General features: G+C 42.2%; 1 long non-coding RNA gene across 1 annotated transcript; it reads right to left on the reverse strand.

Moving 5' to 3' along the window:
* Positions 1–481: 481 nt before the first annotated feature.
* LOC129008269 (uncharacterized) lies at positions 482–2497 on the reverse strand. The gene is made up of 2 exons (XR_008492495.2): positions 1534–2497; positions 482–743 (listed from the first exon to the last, which is right to left on the reverse strand). It is a non-coding gene; the product is annotated as an uncharacterized LOC129008269 (long non-coding RNA).
* Between the last annotated feature and the right edge of the window lie 7277 nt (positions 2498–9774).

The raw sequence follows: 9774 nt of genomic DNA on the forward strand, positions 1-9774 counted from the left end.
GTTTGACTTAGACATGTTAATTTGAGATATTTATTAATGAACCCGCTGAAGCCCCCATCTCATACTTTATATCTACCACTATACCAAGAACTATGAGATCCAAGATCTTGCCTTCCTTTTCAATTCCTTGTTAAGCAGGAATAAAGTGAAAGATAACTGAATAAAATATTCAGTTTTTTTGCAAAACACTTTTATGTTGAGAGGTTTGGTAGCACAGCCATATCTTCCCAGGCAGGCATAAGTAGCCAATCAATCTCCATGTCATACCAAGCAACGGTCCAAGGGGCAAACTAATTAAAAATTTAATCCCATGATTTTCATCTTAATCTCTTTTTCCCATTAGCTTTGATCAATGCCCACAACTACAATTTAACCAAACTTTTCATTTAGATAAATGACTGAGTGGGGTACCTATTTAGTCCATTTGTTATGAACCAATGGATAACTAAAATGTATATGCTAATTACTAAAGATCACACACTAATTTTCAAAGCATTTTATTAGCACAAAAGCTGTGTTCCTGTTATCAAACGAAATGCACATCCTATGTTACACTCAGTAGTTGTTCAAACCAGTTTCTCTTGACTGCAGTAGCCAAATTGCAGCATGCTGTGTAGGTACACAGTGCACTTGAGAAATGTCTGCACATCCCAACCCTGCACTATATCACAAGCAGTAGTGAAAGGTGTACCAAATAAGAAGATTCCACGAACTTCTCAGCTACCTGGGACTTCTGCTGCACCCTGAAAAAAAAATCAGGCTAGAAACCACATAAAACAACAACCAAACTGAATGCAGAGGCTGCTATGAGGAAGAATGAACTTTGCAGCCTGTTCCAAATGCTAAGGTGAAGGAGGTCCTGGCTCTGCTCACTAGGTGTGCAAGTCAGGAGATATTCATTTCGTGACCATCGTTTCCTATCACCTGTGGTGAAATTTCTACTGCTTTCAAGTCTTCCAGCCCCTATTTGCATGCCAAAATTCTTAAGTTCCTTCAAGTAAAAGAGATCTTCATTTTAAAAATAAAAGTCAATGGCTCTGGTCTCCTGCAGCCTTTTCAGCCCCTGTAACAGTGCTTTCTCACTTAGATTTTCACTGTCACTTCAATAAAGGGGTGAGAAGAGAGAAGAACGGGGCCTGCGATCAATGAAAACTATTCAGTAAAGACTCTTCATGCCAGACATGGCCTCAGAAACAGGAGGAAAGTTTACCAGACAGCAGGAGTGGGTGGTAGCTGGGCCCAGTGGAATGGGTAAACCTAAAAGGCGACGAAAATGGTTTTCAGGCTGCTGTGGCCCTCTCTACACACAAATTTTGTGGCCATGAAGTCCTGGCTACTAAGCATCATTGTCTCTGCGCAACCGCTGCACCTGCCACTTGCCTCAACCCATTAATAACCGGGTTCCTGGGAGGATTTTCATCCCCAACTTACTGGATATGCCTCCGAGCCACCTCCCCGCTCCGGCCCTCCCTCTCGTTGGTCGCCTTCAGACTCCCCCACAGGCGGGACGGCCCCTCCCCCCACCCTCCTCACCGGCTAGCCGCGGCCAGCAGAGCCTTAGAGCGGCTCTGTCAGGCTGCCCTGGAGCGGAAGCAAGAAGAAGGAAGAAGAGGCGCGAAGGAAGAAGACTTCCTCACATTCTTGGCTTCCAAGGGGCGCTAGAGCAACAGAGAGAGAAATGACGTAGCTTCCATCCCGGAAGCGATAATTGGGCGCGGGTCCAGGAAGCCGCCATGTTGTGTGTGGCGGATGAGAATTTCAGCGCTCAGCGTCTGAGTCCCAGCAGAGAGGCCCCGCAGAGAGGATAGACTAACCATGGCCCCCTCCTCTCCCTCCTCTGCTCCTCCCCTCCTCCCATCCCCCTCTCCCTCTCCTTTCTCCATGTACTAAATGAGTGCTTCAGAGCCCAGTGAATAGGATGGACAAACATTTACATTTCCTAGCCGGAAACACTGAAGAATGAACTGTCAAGAGGCGTTTGAACCAGAGGGACTCCATCTTGAATAGGGGCTGCATAAAAGAAGGCGGAGACCTGCTGGGATGCATTCCCCGGGAGGTTAGGCATTCTAAGTCACAGGATGAGACAGGGAGGTCAGCAAAAGACCCTGCTGGTAAAACAGGATACTTAAAGAAGCCGGCCAAAATCCACCAAAACCAAGACTGACAATGAAAGTGAACTCTGGTCGTCCCCACTGCTCATCATATGCTAATTATAATACATTAGCTTGCTGAAAGACTCTCCCACCAGCACCATGAGAGTTTACAAATGCCATGGCGATGTTAGGAAGTTACCTTATATGATCTAAAGGCGAGGGTGGAACCCTCAGTTCTGGGAATTTCCACTCCTTTCCCCAGAATACTCTTGACTAATCCACCCCTTGTTTAGCATATAATCAATGAATAACCATAAGTATACTCAGTTGAACAGCCCATGCCACTGTTCTGCCTGTGGTGTAGCCAATCTTTTATTCCTTTACTTTCTTAATAAACTCGCTTTCACTTTACTCTTTGAACTTGCCCCAAATTCTTTCTTGCTTAAGGTCTAAGAATCCTCTCTTGGGGTCTGGATGGGGACCCCTTTTCAGTAACATAACCACTTTATGATAGTTGAGGGTTTCAAGCACCAGGCTGGTGAGTACAGAGTACATGGCCCTGCTTTTCTTGACTTTGATTACTTGGACTCAGGCCACAGCTGAAGAATACAGGAGGGAGGGAGGGAGAGAGAGAGATCATTGGGAAGTAGGTGGTGGCGGCGGTGGTGGTGGATTGGGTGTGTGAAATTTGCAGAGTTGGGGTGACTGCCAGGCTTCTGGGCTGATAGCTGGGAGAATGTTGGGCCATCACATGCTAAAAGGGAACCACAGGAGAAAAAGCTGATGTGTGGGAAGTTTGGTTTTACATATATTAAGCCTTGGAGGTCTTCTAGTGGAGAAACTCAACAGGCCAATGGATGTGCCTGTTTTGATTTTTTTAGATGACAGGCCTGAGCTAGAAATCTGTGCCTTAGATTCTTGTATGTGAATGGGGCTAGAGCAGGAGCTTAGAAGAGATTGCCTGGTGGAGAGAATACCCTTTGGGAAAGAGGACCAGGACAGAGTGTCAAGAGCTCTTCTACTAAAGAAAGGGAAGACGAGCAGGCGGCCCTAGGAGAGGAACCAGGGAAATGTGGCATTGCAGGGAGCAAGGGAAGAGCACTTCAGGAAGAGTAGCTAATTAGGTCAGTTTTGCTGAGAAATTAGTGAGATGACTGAGCAGACTTTGTTGTTACCTGGAGCAGATTCCTTGGAATGTCTGGAGAAGGTCAGCTTGCGGTGAGTTGAGGAACAAGTGAGGGTGATGGTAAGAAAATGGAAATAAATGAACATAGGCAAATCTTACAAGAAGTTGTCTGTGAAGAAATGAGAGTGATACTGAAAGGAAAATGATGATTTTTAATTATTATTTTTTAAGATTGGAGAAACATAAGCTTGTTTTGGGGGGTTTTTGTTTTGTTTTGTTTTCTTGAGATGGAGTCTCACTCTGTTGCCCAAGCTGGAGTGCACTGGTGTAATCTTGGCTCACTGCAACCTCTGCCACTGGGGTTCAAATGATTCTCCTACTTTAGCCTCCTGAGTAGCTGGGATTGCAGGCATGTGCCACCATGCTTGGCTAATTGTTGTATTTTTAGTAGAGATGGGGTTTCACCATGTTTGCCAGGCTGGTCTCAAACTCCTGACCTCAGTTGCTCTCACCTTGGCCTCCCAAAGTGCTGGGATTACAGGCACGAGCCACTGCACCCAGCCAAAGCTTGTTGAAATATTGATGCAAAGGAGCCAGGGATTTTTTATGTTGATCAGCCCATGGACAAATTGAAGAGTGGCCTTGACTGTTTCCTGGCAAATGATAGTAAAGACCCTTGAGGAAAGAGTGCCTCTTTCTAATTCACACACATGGCCAGAGCAGCCATGGATGAAAGTTTGCTGCTGGAAGGTGAAGTACGTCCTGTCTTGCAGTGTATATTTTCCCTGGGAAAGGGAGGTGAGATCATTGAAGGAAGGAGATGAAGTGCCTGAGAGGTTTGAGATCAGTGGAGGATATGTGCGTAGTTGTAGGGGTTGGGGGGATGGTAGAGCAAGCAGATTTTAGCCATGTAGATTCCTAGATAGTGACTCTACAGTAACCTTAAAATGTCTGAAATAGGATAATAGCCTCTTTTTTTTTTTTTTTTTTTTTTTTTTTTTGACAGAGTCTTGCTCTGTTGCTCAGGCTGAAGTGCAGTGGCACCATCTTGGCTCACTGCAACCTCTGCCTCCGGGGTTCAAGTGATTCTCATGCCTCACCCTCCAAAGTAGCTGGGATTACAGGCGTGTGCCACCACACCTGGCTAATTTTTGTATTTTTAGTAGAGAGACGGGGTTTCACCATGTTGGCCAGGCTGGTCTTGAACTCCTGACCTCAAGTGATCCACCCACCTCGGCCTCCCAAAGTGTTGGGATTACAGGCGTGAGCCACTGTGCCCAGCCCGGCCTCCTTTATAGTAGGAGTCAGGAGACAGCAGGTGACCAGAGACTGCAGCCAGTGCCATGTATTGGTTTTGGTACCCATACTCAGCTCTCAGTTTTCCGTGTCCTATTGTTACCCAACTTGTCTGACTTTAAAATGTCTTTTGTTATTGGGAATCTGATAAGTTCTATCTTAATATGCATTTTCATTACTTGTAATTTTACAGATCTCTCAGTGAATTCTAGTGTTGACCAGTACACAGCTGAGCTTACTCAAGGCCAAGAGGCTAAGTGGTTCCTTGGCCCACCTAAGACCTACAGATTGAGGCCTAGAATCTGCACTTTTTGGCTGTGCAAAATGCTGCCATTATTATTTTATAAGAAGTGACTCTTCTATGAGCCAAGTACTTATTACAACCTCAATAACCAAAACAATGCTGTATAATTTTTAAAGAGGCAGTTTCAGGGGGACTTGCCTTGGTCTGGACATACACTGGGGCTCCCAAATGGCTATATACAGGCCCAACACTGCTCTGCCTTCCCCAGAGGTACCACTGCAGAAGCTGTATTTTAATAAGCATTCCCCAGGTACTTTGGTTGCACTATAAAATTTGGGAATGATTGGTGTAGACTGGCAGTGATATATAATGGATTGAGACAGATGCATCCCCAGAGGTAAAGTCCTCACTAGCTCATATCGCTGAGGAATGATACCCCTGAAGTCTCTGTGGGGAATCAACGAAATCATCAATGTTCACATTATCTCATTTTCTTGAGGCATTTCTAGAAAACTGAGCTAGCTTTTTGCCCCTCTATTTTTAGTGCCTTGGCAGGCAGATTGAGATGATTTAAACCTTGCTGATCATCTTGTCTCTTACTGCAAACTTGTTTTCCATTTTGAAGAGCAGTGGGATGTTAACGCTCTTTCATAGGGAAATGTCTTTTGTGAAAGTGGAACAAGAGGCCAGCTTTAAAAATGCATCAGGGCTTCTGCTTCCAGGAAAATGGAGTAAATGTACTTTCTCTTCTTCCTCCCACAAAGTGCAACTAAAACCCCTGGGCATTATACATAAAACAAACATAAGAAGACTTTGAAAGGTGGAATGACTAGGAACCTTGTGATCTAAGGAGCACCATGCTGGCAAATTTTCTGGGTTTTCCTTTGCCTCATGTATTCCAAACCTAGAGCTGAGGAAGCCAGTGACCCAGTAATGCTAAGGGCATCAGACAAAAAAAAAAAAAAAGTCCCAACAAAAGCCACCGTTCTTAAGATAAAGGACTAAGAATGGGGCAACTTAGCAAGACAGAAGACTTTTGGACAATAACTGCTTGACTCCAGCCGAAGACCACCAACAAAACAAACAAAAAAGTGCTTCCCCTGTATCTGCTGATATCTATCTAAATGTTTGTAGAGGAAATATTTAAGACAATTATAAGTGGGAGAAGGTAAAGGGATATAGAGGACGGTAAAAATTTCTCCACTGCATTCAAATTGGTAAAATGATGACCCCAGAGAATGTGATATTATGTATATATTAAATGAAATACCTAGAGCAACCACTAAAAAGAATATACAGAAAGACACTCAAAAACACTCTAGATAAATAAAAATGAGATTCAACAAAAAAGTTAAAATAACTCACAGGAAGGCAAGAAAAAGAAAACAGAAATGAGAATAGAAAATACAAAATGGTACACTTAAACCTTAACATATCAATAATTACATTAAATGTAAATGGTCTAAATACACCAATTAAAACACATAGATTGGCAGAGTACACGAAAAAGATGACCTAGCTACATGCCACCTGTAAGAAATTCTCACTTCAAATTTAACAATATAGGCAGATTGAAAGTGAAAGGATGGAAAAAATATATCATGCAAACAATCAAAGTGGGAGTAGCTATATTAGCATCAGATAAGGTAAATTTCAGGGCAAAGAAAATTACCAGAGATAGAGAGCAACGTGACAAAATGATAAAAGGGTCAGTCCATCAAGAAGAAATAGCAACCCTAAATGTGTACACACCAAATAACAGCTGCAAAATATGTGAAGCAAAAAATAGATACGTTAAAAGAACTGGACAAATCCACACCCCTCTCTCAATAATTAATGGGACAACTAGACAGAAAATCAGCAAGGATATAGAAAAATTCAGCAACACTATCAATCAAAATGATCTTATCAGCATTCATAGAATGCTCCACCTGACAACAGAAGGTATGTTCTTTTTAAGTGCCCAGGGAACATACTCCAAAAATAGACCACATTCTGGGCTATGAAACAGACTTTAACACATTTGAAAGAGTTAAAATCATACCAAGTGTGTTCTCTGACCACTGTGGAATCAAATTAGAGAACAGCAACAGAAAGATGACAGTAAACTCCCCCAAACACGTGGAAACTAAGCAACACATTTCTAAATATTCCATGGGTCAAAGTGGAAGTCTCAAGGGAAACAAAAGAATATGCTGTACTGGATGAAAATGAAAATAAGCATATCGAAATTTGTAGAAGAGAGCTAAGCAGTGCTGAGGGAAATTTATAGCACTAAAGGCATAACATACATTAGAAGAAAGGAAAACTCTCATCAACAATCCTAGCTCCCAACTACAGTACCTAGAAAAAGAAAAGCAAATTAAACCCATAACAAGCTGAAAGAAAGAAATAATAAAGAGCAAAGTCAATGAAATAGAAAGCAATAAAACTATTAAAGCAACTAAAAAAAAGAGCTGGTTTTTTGAAAATATTTTTTAAAGGATAAAACTCTAGCAAGACAGACAAAAAAGAAGAATATTAGGTAACATTCTAATATCGCCAATATTAGGAATGAAACAGGGGATATTACTACAGGTTCTCCAGAATAAGCAAGATAATAAAGGAATACAGTTGGCCCTCTTCAGGAGGATGAAGGCACACACTCTCAAGTCAGGCTGCCAGATGAGCCATTACAACATGGCATATTGTAATGAGGTAACATATGGGAATGATGGATATGTTCATTATCTGGATTATGGTAATGGTTTCATGAGAGTATACATATGTCGAAACTTATTAAATTGTATGTTTTTAAATGTTCAGCTTATTGTAGGTTACTTAAATAATGGTTAAAAGAAAGCATTATCAAATCTTAACCTTTGCCATATGTATTTATTTCAGATTCTCCACTTACAAGCACACATCATTTATCCCAAACCTATTTTCCCCAATTTCCTATATATAAGCACTAGGAAATTGAATTTGGTGTTTTTGATTCCCATGCATAATTTTCTATATTACTACAGAAGTCTTTATAAACATTATATAACATAGTTTTGTATTACTTAATATTGTACATAAATTAAGTATCTATCATTCTGTAATTTGCTTTCTTTGTTTAACATATTTATGAATAAATTATATAACTTTAACAAAAATTTAAGGCAGGTATTATTACCATTTTACAGATGGAGAAAGAAACTGAGGTTCACCCTGATTAGGTGAACCATTTCTTGCCAAAGGTGATTATGAAGCCAGGATTGAGCCAGGTCTGACCTGGGTCAAAGCCAGAGCTTTAAACAGTGACCACAGGTACTTTGGTGGAGATTTCCCTCAAGGGTTCCCTTCTTTGTGCTTCCTGGGATTGTCGTGAGCAGCACCCTTCCAGGCAATTTGCTCTTCTAGACCGTTCTAGACCACGCTGGTTTGTCTGGCTACCTGGCATTCAGGTTGGGTCAGGCATTGCCTTGTCATATCCAGCTGTACTTTGCCGGGATCAAAGCATAGTACCTTTGCCCTGCCTTGCTCCTTTTATTAATATTTCTCCCTGGTCTAACTAAGGCCTGCCTTTTTGTGTCTAGATAGGGCTTCTTAACCTCTTTCATGTCAGGGATACCTCTGGCAGGGAAGCCTAGGGGCATCTTGGAATAAAACTTTTTAAATGCTGAAGACACATATGATTACAGCTATGTTGAAATACAAAATATATTTTAAAATGGTGATTGAATAATATATATGCTCCCTGTTTTTTTTTTTTTTTTTTTTTTGAGATGGAGTCTTCCTCTGTCACCCAAGCTGGAGTGCAGTGTTGCGATCTCGGCTCACTGCAACCTCTGCCTCCTGGGTTCAAGTGATTCTCCTGCTTCAGCCTCCTGAGTAGCTGTGGTTACAGGTTCCTGCCACCATGCCTGGCTAATTTTTGCATTTTTAGTTGAGACAGGGTTTCACCGTGTTGACTAGACTGGTCTCGAACTCCTGACCTCAAGTGATCTGCCCGCTTCAGCATCCCAAAATGCTGGGATTACAGGCGTGAGCCACCGCACCTGGCCGATATATGCTTCTTTATTTATGCTTTTATGTTACAAGGTCTAATAGTGGATCTAATAACCAATTTTGCTGCACAGATGAGCCTGAGCTTGATTTCAACATATCTGTAGCAACTATAATACATGAAAATGTCGGTGATTTCTATTGGTGACAATGAGGACTGATAACATTACTATGGTTTGTTGCCTGCTTTCCAAGCCAAAGTGCTACATTTCGATTAGAAGTTAGCAAACATAGATATATTTTTCAGATCCCTGAATTCCCTCCACAAACATGTTAGGGGTCCGTGGACCCCTGGATAAAAGTCACTGGACTAGCACCTTCCCAGAGAACCAGGAATTAGAGGGGCTTGGAAGCAGCTGGTTTTGGGGGCAGACAGAAAGCTGGTCCCAGGGCTCTGTGTTTTATGTTAACGACAATCATCTCTCCATTTTCCTGATTAAGAGCTGCTGTGGAGCCTCATGCACTATTTGACTTAGCCAGGAACTTCAAAAGCAGATGCCTGACAAGAATAACTATTCACACTTAGATTTAGGGCAGAGCATGATAACAAAGTCCTGAGCAAAGCTTTGCAAATGTTCAGTTTTCAGCGATGTAGTATAATTCTGCAGGGCATTTGTTACAGACACATTTTTTTCCAAAGAAAATTGTTTTATGGCTTAATGTGAAAGCAACTCCCCTAGTGGACTCTCGCCTGCTTCACCAAAGCCCCTTGCAGGGCCCCTCTGGTTCCCGACCTCAAAGAATGCCCTGCAGTTTGTGAGGAGCCCACGGGATCTGCTTTAAAAAGGTCAGGCACTATATTTTGTCATTTGTGAAGCTTACCATGTTTGCAATCCTTTTCAGCCTCCCTGCGGCTCAATTAACTGCGATGATACCTTCCACTGTGGCAAGGCCCAAGGCCTTCTCTCTGCCTCATTATTTTATACATTTTGGAACCCTGGCTTTTTAAGTTAGAGATTAATTTTCCTGCATCGAGGGGGGTG

The sequence above is a fragment of the Pongo pygmaeus genome, chromosome 9 (genome assembly GCF_028885625.2).
Source record: "Pongo pygmaeus isolate AG05252 chromosome 9, NHGRI_mPonPyg2-v2.0_pri, whole genome shotgun sequence".
Lineage (NCBI taxonomy): Eukaryota > Metazoa > Chordata > Mammalia > Primates > Hominidae > Pongo > Pongo pygmaeus.